Source organism: Lagopus muta, chromosome Z (genome assembly GCF_023343835.1).
Source record: "Lagopus muta isolate bLagMut1 chromosome Z, bLagMut1 primary, whole genome shotgun sequence".
Taxonomy (NCBI): Eukaryota; Metazoa; Chordata; class Aves; order Galliformes; family Phasianidae; genus Lagopus; species Lagopus muta.
In genome coordinates this window covers 4,483,541-4,510,801 of record NC_064472.1, presented here as the reverse complement: position 1 = coordinate 4,510,801, position 27,261 = coordinate 4,483,541, and the positions used below count along the sequence as shown (strand labels likewise).

Sequence of the window (27,261 nt, the reverse complement as noted above, 5' to 3'; positions counted from 1 at the left end):
TTCACTAATTTTCACCAAAAAGAGGATAGAAATGTTTGCTGAATTATATCCTGAATTTTTTACTCTCTTCATTCAATGTAAATACTATTAGAGAAGTTGTAAACAGCTACATTTTACATGTTTAAAATTATGTAATTTCTAGAAGAGCAAAATTCTCTGTTAAAATCTACATATTATGTTTCTTTGATTTCTTAGCATTTTAAATATTCCTGTAAAATCAGCCTCAGACAATGTCAGAGAACAATAGCTGAACAATAGGATATTTAGCTCACCACTGCTTATTATGCTTAGAGTTAAGAATTTCATTGTTGACCTTCTTCCCCCATCTGCTTGTCGTACTTTATCTGTATGTATTTAGATACACTTATTTGAATTTTTTGTCAGATAGAGTTCTTCACATCACACAGCCCTAGTCCTTCCTATGAAATACTCCCAAGCAAAATTATTGGCAGTAGCCACAATAAAAACAGGCACATTAAATGGAGGAGAAAAGGAATAAATTGCCTGGGACCATAGGTTCAAATGAATCTGCAAGAATTGAAAGGACTGACTTCCAGGGGCTCTGGGTTGATTACAGAATGTCTGTTTTGGCTATGATTTCTTATAATCTAGACACTCAGCATTAGAGAGATGTTTTCATGTCAGATGAAATGTGCGTACATGCAACCCACTGATAGGGAGTTAGAAAAGTTATTAGGTTCTTATACTGAGAGAGAGGACATAGTGTTAATAGGAATTTAATTAAGGAGAAAGATATTTGCTTTTATTTCTATCACATTACTTGATACTATAATGATGCTATTGTCAGTACCAGTGGAGTTGTTTAAGATAAAAAGGACTAAGCCAATTAAAGCTGGAAAGTACAGTGATGGTACAAATGAACAATAGGCTGTCAATACTAAACTGAATCTTAAATATGTATATATATTTTAGGTGATATTTTGCCCCATTCTCTCTCACAGAATGAAGTGCCTTTTCCTCTAGTTACAAGACCGCAGCAACGATAGCATATAATTCTGGTACAAATTTTAAATTGGCTAAATTGTAGACAAACTCAGGACCTAGGCAAGGTTTGCAGTTCTGGAAGACCAACTATATCCTGGGCTGTATTAAAAGAGGAGTGGCCAGCAGGGAGGGGGAGGTGATCATCCCTCTCTTCTTGGCTCTTGTGAGGCCTCATCTAAAGTACCGTATCCAGGCCTGGGACCCCCAGTAGAGGAAGGATGTGGAGCTCTTGGAGTGGGTCCAAGGAGGGCCACTAAGATGATCAGGGGGCTAGAGCACCTCTTCTATGGAGAATGGTTGAGGGAACTGGCTTGTTTAGCTTACAGAAGAGAAGGCTCGGGGGACACTTCATTGTGGCCTTCCAATACTTGAAGGCAACGTATAAACAGGAGGGGGAATGGCTGTTTGTGAGTGTGGATAGTGACAGAACAAGTGGGAATGGTTTTAGACTGAGATAGGGAAGGCTTAGGTTAGATACCAGGTGGAAATTTTTCATATAGAGGGTGTTCACACAATGGAACAGATTGCCCCAGGAGGTTGTGGATGCCCCATCCCAGAAAACATTCAAGGCCAGGTTGGATGTGGCTTTGGGCAGCCTAGACTGGTGGTTGGTGACCCTGCACACAGCAGGGAGGTTGAAACTCAATGATCATTGTGATATTTTTCAACCCAGGCCATTCTATGATTCCATGATTCTATGATTCTGTGATTCTATGATTCTATGATTCTATGATGATGATTAATACTTCAAAGATTTATATTATTCAGTGAATCTTTTAACAAATTTAAATATTGAAGTAATAAATCATGCATTTAAGAAACTGTTCACGGGAGGATTACATGCACACTTGCTGCTTACCATATGTTCAAGTTTTTTACAAAGTGTTCTGAATTGTGAAGAATATCAACACTTAAGTTTGTAAGAGATTTGAATTACTGAAAATAGGATCAGAAGGTTATTTTCAAGCACTAAATATTATAGTGGACAAAATTTAAAAATCTATATAGGAAAACTAGATTTCTTCTTACAGTGAAGCAGATATCCAAAATGGTCTTTCTGGTAAATATTCTCTTTTCCATTCTTGCAGCATTTCTATCAAATATGAATCTATTTTGTAGATAAGTATTTTCCTACCCCTCATTACCAAATTATTTCATTTTATTCAACATAACATATGAATTAAATAACAAGGTATAATTTCAGAAAGAATATGAGGAATCAGTAGATGAAATAGCACTTCTCCTCTCCAAGATTTACAGAAGATAAATATATAATTCTTTGTAATTGCTTTTCCTTCTTCAGTTCTTTTACTCTCACGTCAATGCCAGAGATCCCAGCAGATTCAGAAAATTACATTTCTGTATTAGTTTATAATGATTTTGTTTTAACCTAATCATATTTTTTGTTTGTTTGCTTCTTGCGTATTTATATGAATATTTAGTACAAAAACATCCCCAGAAATTTTACAGACTATGATGCTTACAAACTCTCAAGTAAAGTAAATCCAAGCTTGTTTTTGGTTTGTTGACCACATGATCAGACAGTAAATCTGGAATTTTAGTCCTGGGTTAGTAGGTAACATCTTCTAGGGCACAAAGTTCTCTGCAAAATCAGTTTAGCTGTTCAATACCATCCAGTAGCTAAATATTTCAGTGGACAAAGGTGGATTGTTGTTTATTGAGAATTCAAGGAATACATGAAGATATTCTAAGGATGTAAGGGAAAATGAACAGAGTGTATGCAGGGTAGGCATTATGTGATTGTGTTCATATAAATATCTTTTGAATGTGCTCCATGAACACTATCACAAGGGGCACATTTTTATCTGCTTGTTACAGTCACATCTGTTTATAATTCTGTACGTATTCTTCATACACATTCTTTCTCTACACTTATCAGTACACTTTTTTCCAGGTAATAAATAACTCCTAATTTGAAGGATAACTCTGACTAGTTTCAAAATCAAATAATAAAAATCACAGAATCACAGAATCACAGAATTGTAGGGGTTGGAAGGGACCTCCAGAGATCATCGAGTCCAACCCCCCTGCCAAAGCAGGTTCCCTACACCAGGTTGCACAGGTAGGCATCCAGGCAGGTCTTGAACATCTCCAGAGAAGGAGACTCCACCACCTCCCTGGGCAGCCTGTTCCAGTGCTCCGTCACCCTCACTGTAAAGAAGTTCTTGCGCATGTTTGTGCGGAACTTCCTATGCTGCAGTTTCTGGCCGTTTCCCCTTGTCCTGTCTCCACTCACCACTGAAAAGAGTCCGGCCTCGCCATTCTGCCCCCCACACCTTAGATATTTATAGACCTGGATCAGGTCCCCTCTCAGTCTCCTTTTCTCAAGGCTGAACAGACCCATTTCACTCAGCCTTTCCTCATAGGGCAGATGCTCCAGGCCCTTCACCATCTTCGTGGCCCTCCGCTGGACTCTTTCCAAGAGATCCCTGTCTTTTTTGTACTGGGGAGCCCAGAACTGGACGCAGTACTCCAGATGAGGTCTTACCAGGGCAGAGTAGAGGGGGAGGTTCACCTCCTTTGACCTGCTGGCCACGCTCTTTTTAATGCACCCCAGTAAGCCATTGGCCTTTTTGGCCACAAGGGCACACTGCTGGCTCATGGCCAACCCGTCGTCCACCAGGACACCCAGGTCCCTTTCCGCAGAGCTCCCCTCCAGCAGGTCATCCCCCAACCTGTACTGGTGCATGCAATTATTCCTCCCCAGATGCAAGACTCTACACTTGCTTTTGTTAAACCTCATCCGGTTTCTTTCTGCCCAGCTCTCCAGCCTATCCAGGTCTTGCTGAATGGCAGCACAGCCCTCAGGCGTGTCAGCCAATCCTCCCAACTTCGTATCATCGGCAAACTTGCTGAGGGTGGCCATTATCCCCTCATCAAGGTCATTGATGAAGATGTTGAACAAGACCGGACCCAGCACAGACCCCTGAGGAACACCGCTAGTTACAGGCCTCCAACCGGACTCTGCACCACCAACAACGACCCTCTGCGCTCTCCCAGTCAGCCAGTTCTCAACCCACCTCACTGTCCACTCATCTATCCCACACTTCCTCAGCTTTGTTATAAGGACGTCATGGGGGACAGTATCAAATGCCTTGCTGAAATCAAGGTAGACTACATCCACTGCTCTCCCCCTATCCACCCAGCCAGAGACAACATCATAGAAGTCTACCAGGTTGGTCAAGCACGACCTCCCCCTTGTGAACCCGTGCTGACTACTCCTGATAACCTCCTCTTCTTCCAGTTGTCTGGAGATGACATCCAGTACAAGCTGTTCCATCACCTTTCCAGGGACAGAGGTGAGGCTGACTGGCCTATAATTGCCTGGGTCTTCCTTCTTGCCTTTTTTGAAGACCGGGGTGACGTTGGCTATCTTCCAGTCTTCAGGCACCTTCCCCGTCTTCCAAGACTTCTCAAAGATGACCGAAAGCGGTTCAGCAATCACCTCTGCCAGCTCCTTCAGCACCCGTGGATGAATCCCATCGGGTCCCATGGATTTCTGAACATTGATGTTGCCTAGGCTCTCCTGGACCACCTCTTCCCTGACAGGGGGGTCTTCCATTCCCCAGATCCTCTCACTAATCTCCAGGGTCTCAGATTCCCGAGGGGGAGCTTTTTCACTGAAGACAGAAGCAAAGAAGGCATTCAGTATCTCCGCCTTCTCAGCATCCCCCGTTACCAGAACACCCCCGTCACTTAGCAGGGGAGCCACATTCTCCCTAGTCTTCCTTTTACTGTTAATGTACTTGAAAAAACCTTTTTTATTATCCTTTATCCCCTTTGCCAGATTTAATTCCAGGCGGGCTTTAGCCTTCCTTGTCGCATCCCTACAGACCCTGACAACATTCCTGTATTCTTCCCAAGTAGTCAGACCCTTTTTCCACAGTTCCACAGTAAAAATACTTTACTCGAGCAAGATATAAGTTGAGAATAAGATGATGCAGAAGACATACATAGTAAGAAATGAAGTGGATTTCGCATGGAAACAATAGAGAAATATTATTTAGTATCTACAACATTACATCACACGTAAGGAAATGGGTATGTCTTCGTTTTATATGTCAGAGTTCATGCAGTATCTTATGACCATAAGCTCATCATGGTATGTTCCAGTCTCAACTTTGTAAGAAAATCAGTGATAAATAAATGACAAGATGAATGACAACATGGCAAGCCTTTTGATGAATATCCTCAATATTTAAAATAGCAGTACAAGCTGACATATGCCAATGCTTATTCATTTTACCCTACATCATTACTGTGTCAAGATGTGGTACATCAGTCAAAGGCAAAAAGATATATAAGACCACTTTGCAGGTGATCAGATTGATCTGATTGATTGGCATATACAGAATTGTTGACCAAGTTATGTCTGATGGGTAAGCATTTGTCTGATTGTCAGTTCTACTTTTCAGGAAATCAATGTGATTAAATCACTAACTGAACTGTAGTGAACACTTTGAGGAAAAGACGCAGCCAAAAAAAAAAGAAAAAGAAAAAGAAAAAGAAAAAAAAAGATGGCACACATCCTAGAAGGAGAGTGCTCAAAATAAAAACATGTCAGGTAAGAATTCTTGCCCTGTATCCAGGGAACTGCAAGCAGAAAATTGATAATAGTTTTGTAGTCCAACAAATACTATGATACCTGTTTCCTAAATATCATCCCTGTGTTTAGGAAAGGTTACAGCTAAGCAGATTTCTGGCTGTTGGTCAGGCAGACATTGAGGCCATGGAGTCTTTCCAGGGAATGGCAACAAAGCTGGTGAGGTGTCTGGAGCAGAATAGTTACGAGGAGTGGCTGACGTAACTGGGATTGAAGAAGAGGAGGCACGGGGGCGATCATATAACTCTCTAGAACTACCTGAAAGGAGCTTGTGGTGAGGGTCAGCATCTTCTCCTTTGGTAGGAGATGAGGGAATAGCCTCAAATTGTACCAGAGAGATTCATGTTGGGTGTAAGGAAAAAAATTATTCTCTTAAGAAGTGGTTAGGTGCTGGAATATGTTGCCCAGGGAGGTGATTGAATCACCATATCTGCAGGTTTTCAAGAAACATTAAGATGTTGTACTGAGGGACATGGTTTGGTGGGAAAATAGTGGTAGTAGGTGTGTGGAGAGCTGTAAAACCCATAGACACATTTTCATATATGCAATTTACACTCACCTAGTCATAAAATGTGCTAGGTAAGAATAACTAGATTACTGAAGATTCGTGATAAAACATTGGATATGGTGCATTAGACATGCAGCTCAGCTTTCCCTACTTAGGCTATATTTGGAATAAAAATATATATGTATCTTATTCTATTTGGAAGTAAACACAGGAGGAAATCTGGTCCAACATCTTGCTCAAAGTGGTAACTGTGTAATTATAATCACATTTAGATTGCTCATTATAAATTACAGGTCATTCAGTATCATTCCCAGGCATTTTTTCCTGAATTTTGTAGACGAGTTCTTTTAACAATTATCATGACAAAACCTGAAATAAGGTATTTATTCTTAGTTAAACATAGTTTAACTAGTATATAGAGAGAAATATGGACCCTGGAAAAGGAATACGCATCACTATCACTGAGAGCTGTCAGTTAGAGATAGTTACTGCTTTACACTTTCACTCCAAAGTTATGATACTTGAGAAAAAATAAAAATAAAAATAAAAATACATATGTATATTTTATATATCTGAGGACACTAGAAGCTGCATGGACACTATCTCAATAGATCCATATACCAAAATAAAGTCTCTGAAGTTTTCAGTTCTGAACAATACAGCCTGTAAAGTAGCTTTCACACACCAAATGCATACAGCTGTCCATGGATGTGCTGTGAGCCAAAAGGTCTTACATACTAGTCAGAAGGTTAATGAGCTCTGTGCCAGTTATGCTCACCAGAAGCCAATAAATCTGTCATCACAGTAAGTTGTGAATGAGAAGATAAAATAACCACTGGAAAGTATAATATCACCTTCCTGCCTCCTAAGAAATTCAGAAATGCTTCTATAATCAGAAATCAAAGTTTTAAAGGAGATTTTATTAAGAGATCGTCCATAGCTCCTGCCACAATACTACAGTATTTGTCAGAAAGATAAATGCTTTGTGCAAAAGCAATTATCAAGTCCTTGATTTTTACAGGAGTCATTTTAATCTGTGACAAACTTGAATCAAAAGAAGAGAATGCAACCCTGTCTTATCTGATCAGGAAGAAAAGTCATAAGAAAGGAAAGTGTTATTTTTCCTTGGTTTCAAAGACTGATTACTGTCAGTTAACATAGTTTCCCTTAAGTACTATGTTTGCTTGTTAATCAAAGCTTTGTCTTCTGCTATTTCTATGGATATGGATATGCTATTTCTATGGATTCTATGGATAGACTTTCTATCCAATAGATAGTTGGAATCAGTAGAAAATAGTGACTCCTCCTGGCTAACAGGAGAAGATTTAATTTTAGCAAGATAAATCTGGTACCACTCTGGTAGAGTGGTATCACTACTATTATCACCACTCTATTTATAAGCAACATGATTATGTTTTTTAAATAATTATTTATTAAATATATTGTTGATTAACTGATGTGTATCTTAATGCAAAGTACGGGATAAAGCACTCATTAAATCAGCTGACAAATGCTTCTTCATAACAATAATCTGAACAACAGAGATAACCAGCCATCAAATCAAACTTTATCTTGATTCTATTTTCATTTTTTGTTTTGAGTATCTTACTTTAAAAAGTAGATTTTATTTTCTGTCATATGGAATGAGACAACTATTACTGACTTTAAACACAGACCTGCACTATTGCTTAACTACTAACTTCATTTTGAAGTGCAGATTTCAACTGTCCCATTATTTCCCGTTTAGCTGATCTCCTGACCCATATTCCTTCCCAGTTTATAATCTTCTCCTAGTTCACTGAAGTTTATGAAATCTCTTTTCATTCCCCTGGACAGGGGATCAAAACTACTCTAATTTCTTCTTTTACTGTTTGGATTTTTTTTTAATTCTTGGGTTAATATTCCTTTCTCAGTAGCAATTTACAAGCTGCATATATAGAGAAGAAAACATGTATCTAAAAGAGCATGAACACTCTGTAAAGAAGCTCTTAATAAGTTTTGTCATAAAAGTAGGGAGGAGGTATCACCTTATTTTCAGGCTTTAGTCTCAAGTGCCACTTCAAGTGGTTGAGCACAAAGTTTCAACTTTCATAATCTCTCTCAATTTTCTGGAGAAAAACACATTCGGGATATCTGATTGATTGATTGATTGATTGATTGATTGATTTTTCCCCATGCAAATTGTGTGGAAAGTCATCTCTTGCACATTCAAACACATCTATTTCTGGAAATTCTTAGTAGTAGATGAATATGAAATTTGTTCACATCTAGGATCTCTGATGATTCAAAAACCTTGCTTCTTGTCTTCACTCTAGGCACCATAGAAAAGAGTTTGTCTTCTTCCCCTTTGCACCTTATTTTACATATTTGTTGACATCGATGAGATTGCTCCTGATCTTCCTCTTCTCCAGGCAGAATAGTCTCTGTGCTCAACCTTTCCTCATAGCAAAAGTACTCCAGACTCTTCACCATCTTGGCTGTCTTCTGTAAGACTATCTCTGGTATGACTGGATCTGTCTTGTAATGGTGGAATAAAACTGTACACAGTATTTCAGGTGCAACTGGAATAATGCTGAGTAGAGTGGAATGATCACTTCTTAAATCTATATAAATTTATTAGTGTTAATTTCTTTCAGTAGAATCCTTAAGGAAATTGAGCAGTCCCTTCCTCATTGTTCATTGGGCTTCCCTTTATATGTAGAAGAAATTGGACTCCATGATTATTGTCAGTCCCTTCTAACTGATTCTATGAATAACAGGTTAATAATTAAAAGAACAAATAAGTGAAAATAAATATATCTTATATAGAAAAGGGAGTACAAGCATTATCTTTGAGCTGTTCCTTATCATTGCCATTTTTGTTGTCAGTCTCTCCTCTGCTCTCTCTTTTAATTCAAGCTATTATAATTTTTTTTCATAAGAAAGAAGAGCAGAAATTTAACTAAAATGTTCTGTTTTGTTTGTTTCTTTTAAATAATCTCTGTAAATTACTCATTTTTTCCTTACTCACTGATTCTACTTTTCATTATTATATTTATCATAACTTCCAGAATGCAAAATTAAGAATAAATGTAGATTATCATAGAATCATAGAATCATAGAGTCACCAAGGTTGGAAAAGACCTAAAAGATCATCCAGTCCAACCGTTCACCTATTCTCAATAGCTCCCACTAAACCATGTCCCTCAACACAACATCCAGCATTATATCACACATGATGTCTTACATTTACATGAAACATCTTCCTCAAAATTTGGTAGATATGTGGTATTTATTTTCTTAATTAAACAAATCTCAGTATAAAGACAAAGGACAAAAAGTATTGAGAGATGAACAGGTTTTTCAGGGTAGTATATTGACTTATCAAACTATTTTGAAGCTAAACTATTTAAATGGCTTTATGAACATATTGGGCTAAATAGTCTTTAGAAAGATCATTTAAAAAGAGTAAATATTATAATTTAATTGAATTTCTACATTGAAATATATATATATATATATATCTAAATTCCCCGTTTAATTTTTTTAATTGCAGCTTTTCTTTGTTGCATTAATAATGAGCCTGTTCCTTGGGATTTATCCAAAGATAGGAATAACCACTGATATAAGTAATGGAAATGGGTCAATTCTTCCCCACAGATAGTGCTTGCACATTTCAAGTGGACTGTACATTCTTGTACCCAAAACATAAAGCAGTATCTTTTAGTACTTCTAACAGAAACGTGGCAGATTTTCTCTTCAACTTCTGTTAGTATAATATAAATTTGTTTCCTATAAGAATGCATGAATAGGTGTATTTATTATTGCATCTAACTTGTTCTCCAACCCCATTCTGATACCTCTATTTACCACTACTTTCTCTCTTCTTCTTGTATAATCAAACTAGACCACACGATAAGAAAGGAAATGTGCTTTAACTTCTCAGAAAGTTGAGGACAACAATATGGTCATTTGTCTGAACTGCAAAGAATTTTAGTAGATTCTCAGGAATGTGGAAACTACACATCCAAACTTTGACAGCTGTTTGAAAATATTTTGTGACCAAAAGGTAAACATTCCAAGAGCAAAAGATAATGTTTCATAGTAAGATTTTGCAATAACTCAATTCAAGAAGTCCAAAAACCCATCTCTATCCAACGTAAAATATGCATAAGTTGAACTTACATGTCAGTCTTTTCCTAAAATTTCTGAATCTGAATCTAAAATGTTTTCAATTTATTAAGTGCACTTTATTATTCTTAAAGTGAATTCTAAGTCACTGAATTGACATTTGCTATAATGTGTTCTCAAGAATTTTTATTCCATTTTCTTCTAAACAGATAGATACAGCATGCTGATATTTCCCAACATATTTTTGTTTTAATTCAGAAACATAGAGGAGAGTAATATGTCTTTTAAGGTTAACTTAGTTTCATGTAAACCTAAAATTATTTTCCTGTCTTGTGCCAGCATACAAAAAGCAGTAAAGGAAGGAAAAAAACAAAAAAAATATTTCTGCTGTAAATTTATCACTACTCATGAGAATTGAAGTCTGATTGAGAGTGATTATATGTGAGATCAGATTAGTAAAACTTCTGTTAAATATGGAAGTGAGCATGATGTCTTTGGTCACAGACTAGGGAAGTCAACATAAATCTTTTCACTACCTTCATCTGGCTTTGGAAAACCAATATGTTAACTACACCTTCATGTGATGTAAAGGGAAATCCTACCAAATAACTTCTTAGACATTCATTCGGACTGATCTATCCATTTGCAGAATATTTGGAGTAGCAGAGTCTCCTTTTCTATTTAGTGTTTTTTAAACACTATGTCCAGGTGGAGGCCGGTAACGAGCAGCGTCACCCAGGGCTCTGTGTTGGGACCGGTGCTCTTTAACATCTTTATCAGTGACATCGATGATGGAATCGAGTGCACCCACAGCAAGTATGCTGATGACACCAAGCTGAGTGGTGCAGTTGACACAGTGGAAGGAAGGGATGCCATTCAGAGGGACCTCAACAGGCTTGAAAGATGGGCCTGGGTGAACCTAATGAGGTTCAACACAGCAAAGTGCAAGGTTTTGCACTTGGGCCAGAGGAATCCCAGGCATCCATACAGACTGGAAAGAGCAGTCTTTGAGAGCAGCCCTGCAGAGAAAGACTTGGGGATCCTAATGGATGAAAAGCTTAACATGAGCCAGCAGTGTGCTCTTGCAGCTTGGAAAGCAAATGGTATGCTGCGCTCCATCAGCAGAGGGGTGGCCAGCAGGGACAGGGAGGTGATTGTCCTCCTCTGCTATGCTCTCATGAGGCCCCATCTGCAGTACTGTGTCCAGGTGTGGAGCCCCCAGTACAAGAAAGATGGAGAGCTGTTGGAGAGGGTCCAGAGGAGAGCCATAAAGATGATCAGGGGACTGGAGCACCTCCACTACAAAGACAGGCTGAGGGACCCGGGCTTATTCAGCTTGGAGAAAAGAAGGCTGTGGGGTGACCTCATTGCAGCCTTTCAGTACCTAAAGGGAGTCTACAAAGAGGCAGGGAATAAACTCTTTGAAAGGCTTGATAACTGCATGACAAGGGAAAATGGTTTTAAGCTGAGGGAGGGAAGATTGAGGTTGGATGTCAGGGGGAAATTCTTTACAGAGTGTGGTGAGGTGCTGGAACAGGTTACGCAGAAAGGCTGTGGATGCCCCATTCCTAGAAGTGTTCAAGGCCAGATTGGATAGAGCCGTAGGCAGCCTGGACTAATATTAAAAGGGGAGGCTGGTGGCCCTGTCTGTGTAAGGAAGGTTGGAGATTCATGATCCTTGAGGTCCTTTCCAACTTTGTCCATTCTGTGATTCTGTGATTCTGTGAAACACACTGTCATACTATCATTTAGAATACTCCTTTACAAGAATTATCTTTAGATTTTGTTTCCTTCTTGTCTTTATAGTCTGATATTCTCAAATGGGTAGTAAGATAGACACAGTGCATTTTCAAGTGTTTTGCAATTACTGAATTGATTTTGTAGAGAGCTGGGTTTAGAACAACCCTGCTCCATAAAATATTTACTGGAGTATATGGCAAAAGAAGGCAATGACAGTGCCTTCTAATGAAATGCAAAAGTTAGAGAACAATCGTTTTGCAGTAACAACACAATAGTATTTAAAAAAAAAAATAAAAATAAAAATTGGCTCACCCCTTCCAGTGACCAGTGACAGATCAAAAGGAGTGAGATATCTACCCAGAAGGGTGCTACAACCTTGGCTGCTTAAATGAGGGTGAAGAGGGGTGGGTAGGGGCTTCACTTTTTCTGGTCACTTGCATGGATTTCTTGCATGTGAGCAGTGTGGGTTAGCCACACCTTTTTACTTGATACTCAACCATTGGCCCAGGCTATGACCTGACAATTCCTTTGCACAGTCTTTAGTTAACTTTTATGCATTCTAAGAGACTTGACAGCAGTGATTTCTATCTCACAAAGGAATCATTTTAATCCTAATGTCTATATGTTTTGTAGCTGTAAACATGTGCTACTAAGTAAGATTTAGAACAGGTTTAATCATATTCATTCTAGAAACTTGCAAAGGCTAGATGTCTTGTGTTTCTCCTTTTTGGAGCCTTCCAAAAGCCTGTGTAGTCTCCCTGTTAAAGAGAACACAACCCATAACTCATTTGAGCTATGTTTTTGTTAAATAACTTTACGTGATGAAAAGAAACGTGGATATCCTTTCTTAATGCTATTCCTAGTTCAGCTTTTAAATGTCTCTTTCTGAACTTTGTTGTGCACTGAATTTTAACATCTGATAAGGGTGGCCATAAAGAGATATAGGAAGCAAATCAGGTTAATATATATGTTTTGCCAAATAGCTGGTATGTGCCAGGAAATTGAACCAATTATTACTTACATCCATTTATTTTTAATTTATTTTTAAAGAGAATTCTGCTTGGGGAATGGTGACTGAATTCTTAACATTGAAAGAAGATCAAAAATTGTTTTAAATGAAAATTTTTAAACAATTGTTTTGTGAGATTTCTTTAAATGCTGATATTAATAATCTATCTTGGAGAATTCAAGCAGTAAAAATATCTATTCAAACACAGATTATTTTGTAGGAAGCTGGTAGTTTCTTGTGGTGTATTTCTGTGCTATAACTTTGTTGAAAATTAGGGCTGTATAGACAGATAAAATCATGTATTTCTAATTTTTGGTATTCTGGACAGTTGTTGAAGTACTCATTTAATTCTTGATTAACTGCATATAGCTTCCTGCAAAGTTTGTTAAAGTCTGTGAAAGTGTAACAAGATCTCACTCATTCTAGTAATAGCATTGGTGAGCTGACAATGGACTTGATATGCAGTGGCACTAGTGATGCCAATTAAATTCATGCCAATTCCAGAGCTGTCACATTAAAACAGTGCTCCCTCCTTCCTGAACAATTGCACAGCATGTATTAAGATCAACTATCTTCTAATAATTAGTTCTCACAAGACTTACAGTAATTGTTATGTTAGTGAATTAAAAACATTAGCAGTTCCGCAGAAGCATTTATATGAAGTAACTAAGCAAGGATTAATTCTAAGAAAGCATTAGAAATGCACAGGGATGGTGAGAAAGCATCATAATATGACACAGCTTTGAAAATGTAAGAAGAAAATATAATTAAAGAAACATCTGACAATATTTACCTGATTAACCTGTATACATTTAGGCAGAGAGTAACCTGAACAAAAAGATCAATTAGTGAGAGTATAGGCACAAATAGGTGCATGACTGGGGTTTTCTTACCTCTCGCATAGTCAGCTCCCACATGCACCAGCTATTCACTCATACTACACCAGATGACTCCACTGCTTGTTTTCAGGAAAGTAATTTGTTAAACTCAATTACTGCAGTCAGACACTAGATAGTTTAAATTACATATCATCTGTCTCTTATGCAAAGTTCTCACTCCATTTGTCTCTTTGATTGTTTCAGATGCTACTTTGTCTTACATGAGACACCTTATAAAAGGCACCAGACAACATATAGCAAATTTCACAATTTCTAGGTCCGATTATGTGCACATTGGACTCCGACTTTGAGAGAAGAAAGGTGTTCTTGGGGTTACAACTCTGTTCTGTCACTTGGGAGACATATATTCACTTATATGACCTAATAATGGCTGCTTGTATAGTTGCCATTTGAGATTCTCCAAATTACCTGTATCTGTAACATCACTTCAATTCTTTTAGTTGAAAAATTGTGGTGAAAAAATGGGTCCCAACCACAAGTTTAACTAATTCAAATGAAACTGAGACTTACCCTCAGCAAGTTTGCTGATGACACCAAGCTGAGTGGTGCGGTTGATACGGTGGAAGGAAGGGATGCCATTCAGAGGGACCTCGACAGGCTGGAGGGCTGGGCTCGGGTGAACCTAATGAGGTTCAACACGGCAAAGTGCAGGGTTTTGCATTTGGGCTGGAAGAACCCCAGGCACCTGTACAGGCTGGGAGGAGTGGTCCTTGAGAGCAGCTCGGCAGAGAAGGACCTGGGGGTCCTGATGGACGAGAGACTTAACATGAGCCAGCAGTGCGCTCTGGCAGCTCGAAAGGCAAATGGGATCCTGGGCTCCATCAGGAGAGGGGTGGTCAGCAGGGACAGGGAGGTGATTGTCCCTCTCTACTCGGCTCTTGTGAGGCCCCACCTGGAGTACTGTGTCCAGGTGTGGAGCCCTCAGTACAAGAAAGACATTGAGATTTTGGAAAGGGTCCAGAGGAGGGCGACTAAGATGATCAGGGGGCTGGAGCACCTCCCCTATGAGGACAGGCTGAGGGAGTTGGGCTTGTTCAGCCTGGAGAAGAGAAGGCTGCGGGGTGACCTCATTGCAGCCTATCAATACCTGAAGGGAACCTACACCCAGGAGGGGAGTAAACTCTTCAAAAGGGCTGACAACAGCAGGACTAGGGGAAATGGTTTTAAGTTGAAGGAGGGAAGATTTAGGTTGGATGTTAGGGGGAAGTTCTTTACTAGGAGAGTGGTTAGGCCCTGGAACGGGCTGCCCAGGGAGGTTGTGGATGCCCCGTCCTTGGACGTGTTTAAGGCCAGGTTGGACGGGGTCCTGGGCAACCTGATCTGAATGTGTATGTTTGGTGGCCCTGCTAGGCAGGGGGGTTGGAACTACATGATCCTTGGGGTCCCTTCCAACCCGGGTGATTCTGTGATTCTGTGAGAATATCGAGAGTATTCTATGTGACTGCAAGCAAAGCAAAGATCTGCATCTTGTCACCTGCCTTCAACTCTACATTCATCTTGTCACCTATATTCTACATTTCTGGAAAACTTAGCTATTGTGTGTCTAAAAATATCTATTCTAGAAGTACATTTTATGATGGTTTTTCTTCCTTATGAGAAACTTTTAAGTATCATGCACTCCGTTAAGAAGCCTACAAAAACTTAAGATACTTACTACAGACCAAATTAATATTTTCTATATCCGTACATCATTTTGGCACCTGCAGAAGTTAAGTTGGAAGATAAGCTTTTTCCATTGGAAAAGATGGTTGTAGGAGGACAGCAATTGCTTACTATTCTCCTCATCGCAAAGAAAAAAAAAAAAAAAGTTGTAAATCTAACTTAATTAAAAATTAAACTTAATTGGAATATAACAGGAAGCTTTACCTCTTGATCAAGTTGAAGGCTACTGTATGGGCTAGCATCCATGTTAGTTTAAGGAACATTAGAGCTAAATTCATCATTCATCAGGAGATAAAATAAACAATCTTTTTAGACTAGAGACAGATAACATCTCAGCCAACCAGTCAACTAAGGCTGAAGGAAGAAACACAGGGCACTGACAAAGAGTCTAAACATTTTCAACAGAAAGAAGATCATTAGGCTTTTGACTATGTGATTTATTATAGTTGAAGAACTTTGAAATAAAACTGCTACTGTTGCTCAACAGGAGCATGTAACATTTTTAGTTCAATGCTCATCCTCCCAGCGATAACAGACTCCCAAAAAGAAGAATGAAATTCTGCGTAATGTTGCCACTTCTTCATCCTTTTAGGAAGGAAGACTGAACATTACCTCTTTTATTGTCACTGAAATTACAGATGGTTTTAAAAGAGGAAAAATATCTTCTCAACAATTGTAAATGGAGCAATCATATATATTTTACGTGAAAAAAACAAACTGATAAATTCTACAGTAATAGGAACTGATGATGAAAGCCATAACATATTATATTTGAGAATTATCCATATGAATTACAGCCTGCTCGACCAATATTTAAATTTTGGCTACTCCCACCTATTCTTTGATAACCAACAATGAAGTGTAGCCTAGCTGTTTGGCTAAAGTAATGGCAGGCAATCATTATCTCTAGGATTGTTCACCTTTTTCTGACAACTACAAAAGCAACTTACATTCCATTTTTAACATACATTTGTAACATACATTACATTTTTAGAACCTGAAATTAGCCAAGGTAAATCTTCACACTGGCATCTACATTTCTCCTTACATTTTCCTGGATTTCTGGAAAATGTCAGAGCTGCCAAAATGTTGAACACCTAGTTGGGTCAAGTTGGGGTTTGGACACGATGATCTCTGGAGGTCCCCTCCAACCCCTACAATTCTGTGATTCTGTGATTCTGTGAAGGTTACCAAGGTTTAAAACAAACTATTCTGTCTTACAGAGTTTCAATTTGGGTGGATTTTTCAGAGAATGGGAAGAATCAGATTTCTTCCCAAAACGTGGTCAAAGAAAAGCTGGCTGTGCTCCTCATCTGCTCAATAATTCAGCATTTGTAGCATGTAGTAATGTGCTGTTCCTTTTCTCTTTGAAGAGATATATACTAATTTCACTGTTTCCTTAGTTTACTAAATTATGTTATGGACAATTTTTCCTTGAATAGTTATGTCTAGTTGTGATATTGTTGCAAAACTTACATTCCTTTTTTATCACTTTTTTTTTTTTTTTTTTTTTTTTTTTTTTTCTTATTGAGATGATGTGTGCTGAAGAAATTGCTGGATAAATTTCAAAGAACTTTGAAGCACATCATGACCCTTTGTGGCTTAGGTATTTAGGAAAATGTGTCATTTAATAACTTTAAATCATTTTATTTTGAAGGTCAGAAATACTAAGGAGACAGCTAGTTTAATTTCAGGGATGGGAAACCAAAGATGTGAGATAGATTGACTTCTTCACAGATATATACAAAAGAATGGACAATTTGATTCCTGATTCTCATTTCCCTTCTTCAGGGAACAAAACATACAACAAAATAAGAAAATCAGATTAAAAGGCTGAGACTCTGTTGTTCAATGCATGTATTTACCAGTGCAATCAGTACCACCGTGGCACCATGTTCAGTGTCAGGAGATGAGGAAGTTCTCACTAGAAAGATCTTTAAATATATTTACATTTATTCATGTAATATTTTTGCAGTATCATTCTGATTTTCACTAGTTACCACAATAATAAATCACTGCTACACATCATGTGCATTGACTTTTAAATTTTAATTTAGGAGATCATACACATAATTAATCATACAGATGTTTAACTTTAAAAACTGAAAATTAGAATACAGCCGCAGACTTATGGTTGTCTGAGTACCATTAGTTTGCCCAAACATTTGGTGTCCTTTTGATGACCAAAAACTAACAAATATATGCATAGTTAAAAATAGGTTTTTTTCTGTGTTTTTTATTTTTATTTTTTAAGTGATATATCTGCAAGAGAGCAGAAGAAAGACAGTCTCAATCTGTAGTTTTAAGCACTAGTTTTATCTGCCTTTAATAGCTGACTTTGATGTTGACTACTGAGATCTGTAAGAATGTCCTTGCAAGTCTTTATTCAGGGTTGTCCATTTGGTACCTCACAATAGCTCCAAAAATCCTGAGAAGATCTAGATTTTACTAGGCTTTGGAAATACCATCAAGCCTGTGATGTTTCCAAGCAAAGTGAACAAAGTAAGAAACAACAGCTAGCTTTCAACAGCCAAATTACAAACATGAAGAAGAGAGAAGAGAAATAACAATAGCACTCACTGTCTCTGTGGTCTCCAGTAGCAACCCAACAAACAACCAGTAAAACATCACAGCGCCAGCATGTGATATCACAATGCCACAGACACAAACTACAAAGAAAAATCTACTTTCATTCCTTTTAGACTGCAAATCAGTGCACTGGGTCTGGCTGAGATTATTTTCTTCCTATCAGCCCTATAATGCTCTGGTTTGGGTCTGTGACTATAACAGTGTTGATAACATATCAATATTTTGACCACTGCTGAACTGTGCTTGCACTATGTCAATGCTTTTTCTTTTGTCCACTCTACCAATGTCTCAACAAGTAGTCTAGAAACTGGGGAATAATACAGCTGAGAAAACTGATGTAAGCTGTCCAGAGGATTAATCCATAGCACATGCTATGCTCAGAAATTATTTTTCAAGGAAAGGAAGAGTAATCAGGAACATTCATGTTATGATGTTGTCTTCCCAAGTAACTGTTATGTACCACTGAGACCTTGCTTTCCAGGAAGTAGCTAAACAAATCTCTGGTGATGGGAAATAGAGTGTAAATATATTATTTTTCTTTGCTTGAATGCAGTATTTGCTTCAGTTACTGAGCTGATACTATCTCAATCCACAAGTCCTTCTACCTTTCATTTTCTCCCTGACCTATGCAAGAGGAGTGAATGTGATGTTGGTTGGAGTCAATCCATTATTACTGTTTACCCAGAGATTTATGTTTTAAACTTTAGGGAACTATATATATGTATATATATATATACATACACGCACACACACATATATATACAAAACAAAAACAAAAACAAACAAAAAAAAACAACTGTAAAACAGTACATTTACCCTGTTGTAACATATTAAACCATAAATATGCTTTAGTATCTTTGTCTTTCAACGTGTTACAGATCATGTTATAAATTCTGTTGGAGACAAAGTTATTTCATATTTCTATAACCCTCAGAAATTATTTGAGTAACTTTTGCATTGTCCCCTGCTCTGCTCCATTCCTTTTAATTATATATTGTTTTAACCCTTTTAAGACAGATATTAGACTGGGTATAGTTTAGAAAAAAGGGTTCAAGGTAGCCTGTGATCATTTAAAAGAAACAGCTGGGAGTAAATATGGATTTCTTTCTTCAACTGCATGCAATTTTTCCTAGCTTTGCTCCCCTGTCTGCCTATTCCTATATGAGTGGCTTCATCATTAAGATGCATGCACTGTCTAAGATAATATGGGCTCCACATGCAGTACTGAAACAAATGAAATACTTTAAATTTTCCACGTCCTTCAAAAATTCTATCATATGCTTAAAGAAAAATCCTGCAACAACAGCAACAGATGGAAAAGAAATGAGGAAGTAATTAGAACTCAAAAGAAAGTGTATCTCTCACAAATTTCTTAATGATTAGTTCATGCGGTAAAACAGACAAGAAAAAATAATAGTATTTGTTTACTGCTCCATACTCAAACTGTGAGCCAAGCAAACCTTGGATTCCCTCAGGAACTCTGAAAATGTAAGCTGTTCTTCTGTCTACACTGATCACATCCTGCTATTTGTCATGGCTAAATTAACATCAGTTGTGAAGATTATAGAATCATAGAATCGTAGAACCATAGAATCATAGAACTGCTGAGGTTGGAAAAGACCTTAAAGATCATTGAGTCCAACCACAACCTAGCCATGCTACCCTAAGAACCCTCCGCTAGATCATGTCTCTGAGCACAATATCCAAACAGCTTTTAAACACACTCAGAGATGGTGACTCTTCCACCTCCCTGGAGAGTCCATTCCAGTGCTTAACAACTCTTTCTGTAAAGAAGTTTTTCCTGATGCCCAAACTAAACTTACCCTTTTGCAACTTGAAGCCATTTGTCCTTGTTCTGTCACCTGTCACCAGTGAGAAAAGACCAACTCCACTCTCACTGTGAGCACCATTCAGATATTGGAAGAGCAATACTGTCTCCCCTCAGCCTCCTCTTCCCCAGACTGAACAGCCCCAGTTCCTTCAGTCTCTCCTTGTAGGGCACATTCTCCATTCTCCCTTCACAAACCTTGTTGCCTTTCTTTGGACCTGCTCCAGCATCTCAATATCCTTGCTGTTCTGAGGTGCCTAAAACTGAACACAGTAGTTGAGGTGAGGCCTCACCAGGGCTGAGTACAGGAGCAGGATGACTTCCCTAGTCCTGCTCACCACTCCATTCCTGATCCAAGCCAGGATGCCTTTGGCCTTCTTGGCCACCTGGGCACAATGCTGGCTCATATTCAGCCGACTGCCTGTCAGTACACCAAGGTTCCTTTCCATCAGGCAGCTTTCCAGCCACTCCTTCCCAAGACTGTAGGATTGCCTGGGGTTGTTGGGACCAAAATGCAGGACCCAACACCTGGCCCTACTGAAACTCATACAGTTAATTTTGGCCCATCGATCCAGTCTATCCAGGTCCCTCTCTAGTGCCTTTCTCCCTTCTGGTAGGTCAGCACTCCATCCCAACTTGCTGTTGTCTGCAAACTTACTGAGGGTGCACTCAATCCCCTCATCAAGTTCATTGATAAAGATGTTAAATACAGCAACCCCAGTACTGAGCCCTGGGGGACATCACTGGTGACTAGCTGCCAGCTGGATTTAACTCCACTGACTACAGCTCTTTGTGCCTAACCACCCAGCCAGTGTTTCATCCAGCGGAGCCCATGTATGCTCATCCACACTATGGGCAGCCAGCTTTTCTATGAGGATGCTGTGGGGGACAGTGTCAAAGGTTTTACTGAAGTCCAGGTAGATCACACTGACAGCCTTACCTTCATCCACTAAGTGGGTCACCTTGTCATAAAATGAAATCAGGTTTGTCAAAACAGGATCTACCCATGCTGATTTGGCCTGATCCCTTGGTTGACTTTTAATTCCATGAATCCATGGTGGTTCCTGAGATTATATATTCTACAACCTTCCCTGGCACTGAGGTGAGGTCTGTAGCTAATTCTCTCATGAATTCAGTTGCCAAGATTCTCCCATGAATTTCAATCCTGCAAAGTACTCACTGCCTACAGTTTTTCTTAATATCATTTAAAACACTCAGAATTGAGAAAGAGATATGGAAGCTGTGGTAAGCCTGAGCACCAATGAAGTTTGAGGCAAGGGACTCTCTGAATATTTTGACTTTTTCCTGTCTGTTTAAGCCAGTTCTCCCTTCTCCCTTTATCAGGGGAGCAACATTGTTTTTCTCCTGTCTCTTCTGACCAATGCATCTAAAGAAATCCTTCTTGCTATTTTCCATATCCATTGCCAAGTTCATTTTCATATGAACCTTGGCTTTCCTAATTCTTTCTGTGCATGTCCAGGCAGTAACCCTGTATTCTTCCTGGGCCATCCTTCCCTGCTTTCTCTGCCACCACTTTTCCTTATATCCCTCAGTTTGACCAGGAGGTCTTTGTTCAGCCACCTCTGTTCCTGCCTGTTCTCTGCCTGTTCTTTGTTCCTCCCTCCTCTGTTTGATTTCTGATGATGGGGGTTCTTGTGCTCTCAGAAAATTATCCTTGAAGAGCTCCCAGTTCACTTACATTCCTGTGTCCCTCAGGATAATTTCCCAGGGTAATGTCATCCAACATTTCCTTTAATAGTTGGACATTTACTCCCCTGAATTTCAAGCTCCTGTTTTGTTTTGTTTTTTTCTTTTTTCCAAGGCTACATTCCATGAGGAATGCAAAGTCAACCAGGACAGCATTGCTGCATCCCACACTGCCTCCAGACTCTTTAAAGATTTTCCCCTGGATTGATGTGTCAGGGACATAAAGGCCCCTGATTGAAGAATGATCCTGGAGTGGAACAAAGTATTCTGACAGTTTTAAGAGAAGTGGATTTGTGGCTACAGCCATTAATCTTGTTTTATGGGGAGCTGACCTTGCTAGTTTGTCTTCATTTTGCAAGAACTTGTTTTGCAAACAGGTGTTCCACTTGGGCTCTGTATTACACGTTGGCTATGTGGTTGCAGTAGGCATGGGGAAAAATATCCCTGCAGAACCTGGAGAGAACAAAAGCAGGAGGGAGACTGTAGTGGGTTAGGAGAGGAAAAGCTCACTTTGAAGCAGGGTACACCCTGATGACATTACATATCAAATCCACCACTGGCATGTTTGTTCTCTTTCTACTTGCAGCTCATTGTATTGTTTTCCTAGCAGTTGTCAGAGTGGTTGAAATCTCCCATCTGGATGAGTCTGTGAGCACAACGACTCTTGCGGCTGAAGAAAGTAGACCTCAACAGGTCAGGTAGTCTGTAGTAGACCCTGACCACTAGATATAATTTATTGGATGGGCCCCTGATTTTAATCCACAATCTCTCAATCCAGTCATTGCTAATACTCAGAGGCAACTCTCTGGAGTCTATCCACTTCTTAACAGGGAGTTCAACTCCCCCACCCTTCCTACCTTACCTATCCCTTCTAAAAATCTTACACCATAAAATGAAGACATAACCCTAACAGCTTGTCAAGATACCAAGATGCCATCTTGTCAAAATGTCAAGATGCTAGAAGCTACAATCTTTTAGCATCTTGATATTTTTCCCAGATCGGGAAAAAAACAGAACGCAATTTCCCTGTTCTGATAGAAACATATATTTACTACCACTCTGATTCACTACTATATTTGACATTTTGGAATGTGGATGGTTCTAATTCACAAATAGCAAAGAATCTTAGAAATACCAGGTCTGTCACTGATTTCACTAGGTGTTGAGTTTTGCTAGGGTTGAAGACCACAATTGCATTCAGTTCTGGATCATCTTAAGAATAACATAAAGCAGAGTATTATTTTCCTTAGCAACTAATAAATTGTTGTTAATCTTTGATTTACATAGCATTGTCAATGGCTGAGTTGAGATGACACGTCACAGAAATAAATAGGAAGAACAAAGCCGTACCAGGCACATTTGTGCTACTATGTCTCCAGTATCCAATTACAGAAACCGAGTCCATGAAAAACATGAGTCACAGAGGTAAAAGAAAAGATCACTGACGTGATCCCTGTTTATTCTTTGTCCCCATATAGAAAAAATAGAACATATTGAGGAATAACCACAGGCCAGTAGCATCTAGCAGAATCACAAGGAAAAGAGAGTCTGAAACACATATTCTGTAATAGGAATGACTATGCTTTCCTTCAATCCCTTCACTCCATTACCACTACTTTTATGCAAAATTATCCAGTATTCTGTCTCTCCCATCTTCTTTCTATACCTCTGTGCTGTGTTTTTTTCTTAATTTCTTGTTCTTTACTCTTAAAGTTCACCTGTGTTTTATTTCTTCTTCCTGTTAATGAGTTCTTTTTTAGCTTCTGTTTTTCTTTATTTCTAAATGTTTTTCTACACTTAAATATCACAGCCAATTGACATTTTCATAAAATCATAGAATCGTTTGAGTTAGAAGGGACCTTTAAAGATCATCTAGTCCAATTTCTCTGCTACGAACGGGGATAACTATAGCTAGATCATGTTGAACAGAGCTTGGCCTAGCCTGACCTTGAATGTCTCCTGGGATGGAAAAACCACTACACATCTGGGCATACTGTTCCAGTGCTTCACTAACTCTACAGTGAAAACTTTTTCATATCATATCTAAATGTCTTCTCTTTTAGTTTGAAAACATTTCCCTTTGTCTTATCACAACAGACTCTGTGAAAGTGTCTATCCCCTTCTTTCTTATAGCCCCTCTTCAAAATTTGATAGCCTGCCCTCAGGTCTCCCCAGAGCCTTCTCTTAGCCTTCTCTTTTAAAGGAAGTGTTCCATCTCTTGGATTACTTTTGTGGCTCTCCTCTGAATGTTCTCCAACAGGTCCACATCTCCCTTGTACCTAGAACTCCACACCTGGACACAGTACTCCATGTGAGATCTCACCAGAAGAGTATAGAGAGGTAGGATCACCCCTCTGGCCTCACTCTGCTGGCTTCAAGTTTTAGGATCATAGAATTTATCAGTAAATTTTGAATCATAGAATCACAAGGTTGGAAACGACCTGAAAAATCATCTAGTCTAACCATCTTCTCATTACCTCTGCCACCACAAGCACTAAACCATATCATGCAGCTCCTCATCCCGACACCTCTTGAACACCGCCAGGGATGGCGACTCCACTACCTCCCTGTGGAACCATTCCAGTATTTGAACATTCTCTCAGAGAAAAAGTTTTTCCTCAGGTCTAACCTAAACCTTCTCTGGTATAACTTGCAGCCATTTCCCTGGGTTCTATTTGTTGCCTGGGAGAAGAGGCCAAACCCCTCTTCACCACAACCTCCTTTCAGGAAGTCGTAGAGTGCAATGAGGTCTCCCCTGAGCCTCCTCTTCTCCAGACTAAACAATCGCAGCTCCCTCAGCCACTCCTCGTAAGACTTGTGCTCCAGACCCCTCACCAGTTTCACTGGTCCTCTATGGACACCTTGCTGGGCCTCAACATCTTTCCTGCAATGAGGGGCCCAAAACTGAACACAATACTCGAGGTGCAGCCTCACCAGTGCTGAGGGGGATGATCACCTCCCTACTCCTGCTGGCCACACTATGTCTAATGCAGGCCAGGAAGCAGCTGGCCCTCTTGGCTGCCTGGGCACACTGTCGGCTCATGTTCAGCCAAGCTTCAACCAACACCCCCAGGTCCCTTTCCTCTCCATAATCATCCAGCCACTCATCCTCAAGCCTATAGCGCTGCATGGGGTTGTTGTGCCCAAAGTGCTGATCCCAGCACATGGCCTTGTTGAACATCATCCCATTCACCTCAGCCCAGCAATCCAGCTTGTCTAAATCCCTCTGCAGGGCCTCCCTACCCTCAGGCAGATCTACACCACCTCCCAGCTTGGTGTCATCTGCAAAATTAGTGAGGGTGCACTCAGTCCCCTCATCTAGGTCATCAATAAAGATATTAAACAAGATGGGCCCCAGTACCGACCCCTGGGGGACACCACTTGAAACTGGTCGCCAGCTGAACTTAACTCCATTCATCACTACCTGCTGAGCACGGCCCTCTAGCTAGTTCCTTACCAAAGAAGTGTATACCTGTCCAGGCCACAGGCAGCCAGTTTCACCAGAAGAAGCCTGTGAGAGATTCTGTCAAAGGCTTTGCTGAAGTCTACATAGATTACATCAACAGCCCTTCCCTCATCTACCAGACTGGTCACCCAGTCATAGAAGGAGATGAGGTTGGTCAAGCACAACCTGCCTTTCACAAAAAAGTGCTGGCTGGGCCTGATCCCCTGGACACCACGCACGTGCCATGCTATCTCATCCAAGATTATTTGCTCCATTACTTTCCCTGGTACAGAGGTCAGGCTAACACGTCTATAGTTCCTCTCCTTACTGTCCTTCTTGAAGATGGGTGTCACATCAGCAAGCCTCCAATCCTCTAGGACCTCACCAGTTAACCAGGAACACCCATAGATGGCCAAGAGCAGCTCAGCAATCACACCTGACAGCTCCCTCAGCACTCGAGGGTGTACATCCAGTGCACATCCAGTCCCATGGACCTGTGACAGTCCAGAGGGAGGAGAAGCTCTCTGATTGTCTCCACCTAAATTGCTGGGGGCATATTCTGAGTAGAATCTCAAACTTCCAGATCATGGTGTAGAACGCCCAGAAGATAACTGATCTGGCTATTAAAGGCAGATGTAAAGAAGGCATTGAGAACCTCAGCCTTCTCCTTGTCCTCCATGGCCACATTCCCTGCTGCATCAAGTATAGGATGAAAATTCTCCTTGGTTCTTCTTTTGCCGTTGATATATTTATAAAAGGATTTGTTATTGTCTTTTACTGCAGAGGCCAACCTGAGTTCAAGTTGGGCTTTTGCCTTCCTAACTTCCTCCCTGCATACCTTAGCTACTTCCTTGAAATCTCCCCAAGTAGCCTGTCCCTTCTTCCAGAGGACGTAGACTCTCTTTTTCTCCCTGAGTCTCAACAGTAATTCCTGGCTCTTCCACACTGGTTGTCTTCCCCTATGGCTCGCCTTACAGCACTCAGGACAGCCTGTTCTTGCGTCTTTAAGATTTCCATCTTGAGGAGCATCCTAGCGTCCTGGACCTCTTTACCCTTGGGAAGCGACTCCCGAGGGACCCGTGCTACAAGCTTCCTGAACAGATCAAAGTCCACCCTCTGGAAGTTCAAGAAGGTAGTTTTGCTGGCCACTCTTTGGACATCTCCAAAAATGGAGAATTCTACAATTCTGTGGTCACTCTGCCCAGGATTGTCCCCAGCCTTCACTTCTCCCACCAGTCCTTCTCTGTTGGCAAAGACCAGGTCCAGCAGGGCACCACCCCTGCTAGGTTCTCCTACCTGTTGTATAAGGAAGCTATCTTCCACACACTCTAGAAACCTCCTGGACTGCTTCCTCTGTGCTGTGTTATATTTCCAGTATATATCAGGGAAGTTGAAGTCTCCCATGAGAACAAGTGCTGGCGATCACATGACTTCCACGAGCTGCTCATAGAATGCCTCATCCAATTCTTCATCCTGATTAGGCGGTCTATAACAGACTCCACCAAGATGTTGCCCCTGCAGGCCTTCCCCCTGATCCTTATCCATAGACACTCCACTCTGTCATTCCCACCCCCAAGCTCTTCAACCTCAAAACAGTCTTTAATATAAAGGGCCACACCACCACTTCTTTCCTCGTCTATCCCTTCTGAAGAGCTTGTAGCCATCTATCTCAGCACTCCAGTCATTGGAGTGGTTCCACCACTCCCCCCCATGTTTTGGTAACAAGGTGATAATTAGCCTGTTCAATCACTGATCAATCACCCACAATCACTTACAACTGTTCCTGCTTGTTGCTCATGCTGCATGCATTGGTATAGATGCACTTCAGTTGAGTCAACTGCCTCACCCCCAGCTTAAGCGTCATTCCCCTAGGCTCATCTCTTGTGAGGCCTGTTTTGTCCTCTTCCCCCTTCATAGCTAGTTTAAAGCTCTTTCAGTAAGCTCTTGTGTTAGGATTCGTTGCTCCCTTTGAGATAGATGCAGCTGGGGGCATGCTTTCTGGGCTGTGAGAACATGGTGCTGTCTTATGTCCAGCTTGTCGTCCACCAGCACTTTCAAGTACTTTTTGGCAGGCTGTGCTCTGTCCTTTCATCCCCCACCTCATGTTGATAGTGGGAATTACAACTAGTTGCAAG

The 27,261-nt window shown here is 40.1% G+C and overlaps 1 protein-coding gene across 1 annotated transcript in view; it reads right to left on the bottom strand.

Annotated features, from left to right (window-relative positions):
* Positions 1–27,261, bottom strand: part of RIT2 (Ras like without CAAX 2) — a 198,970-nt gene that overhangs the window by 155,628 nt on the left and 16,081 nt on the right. The window lies entirely within an intron of this gene.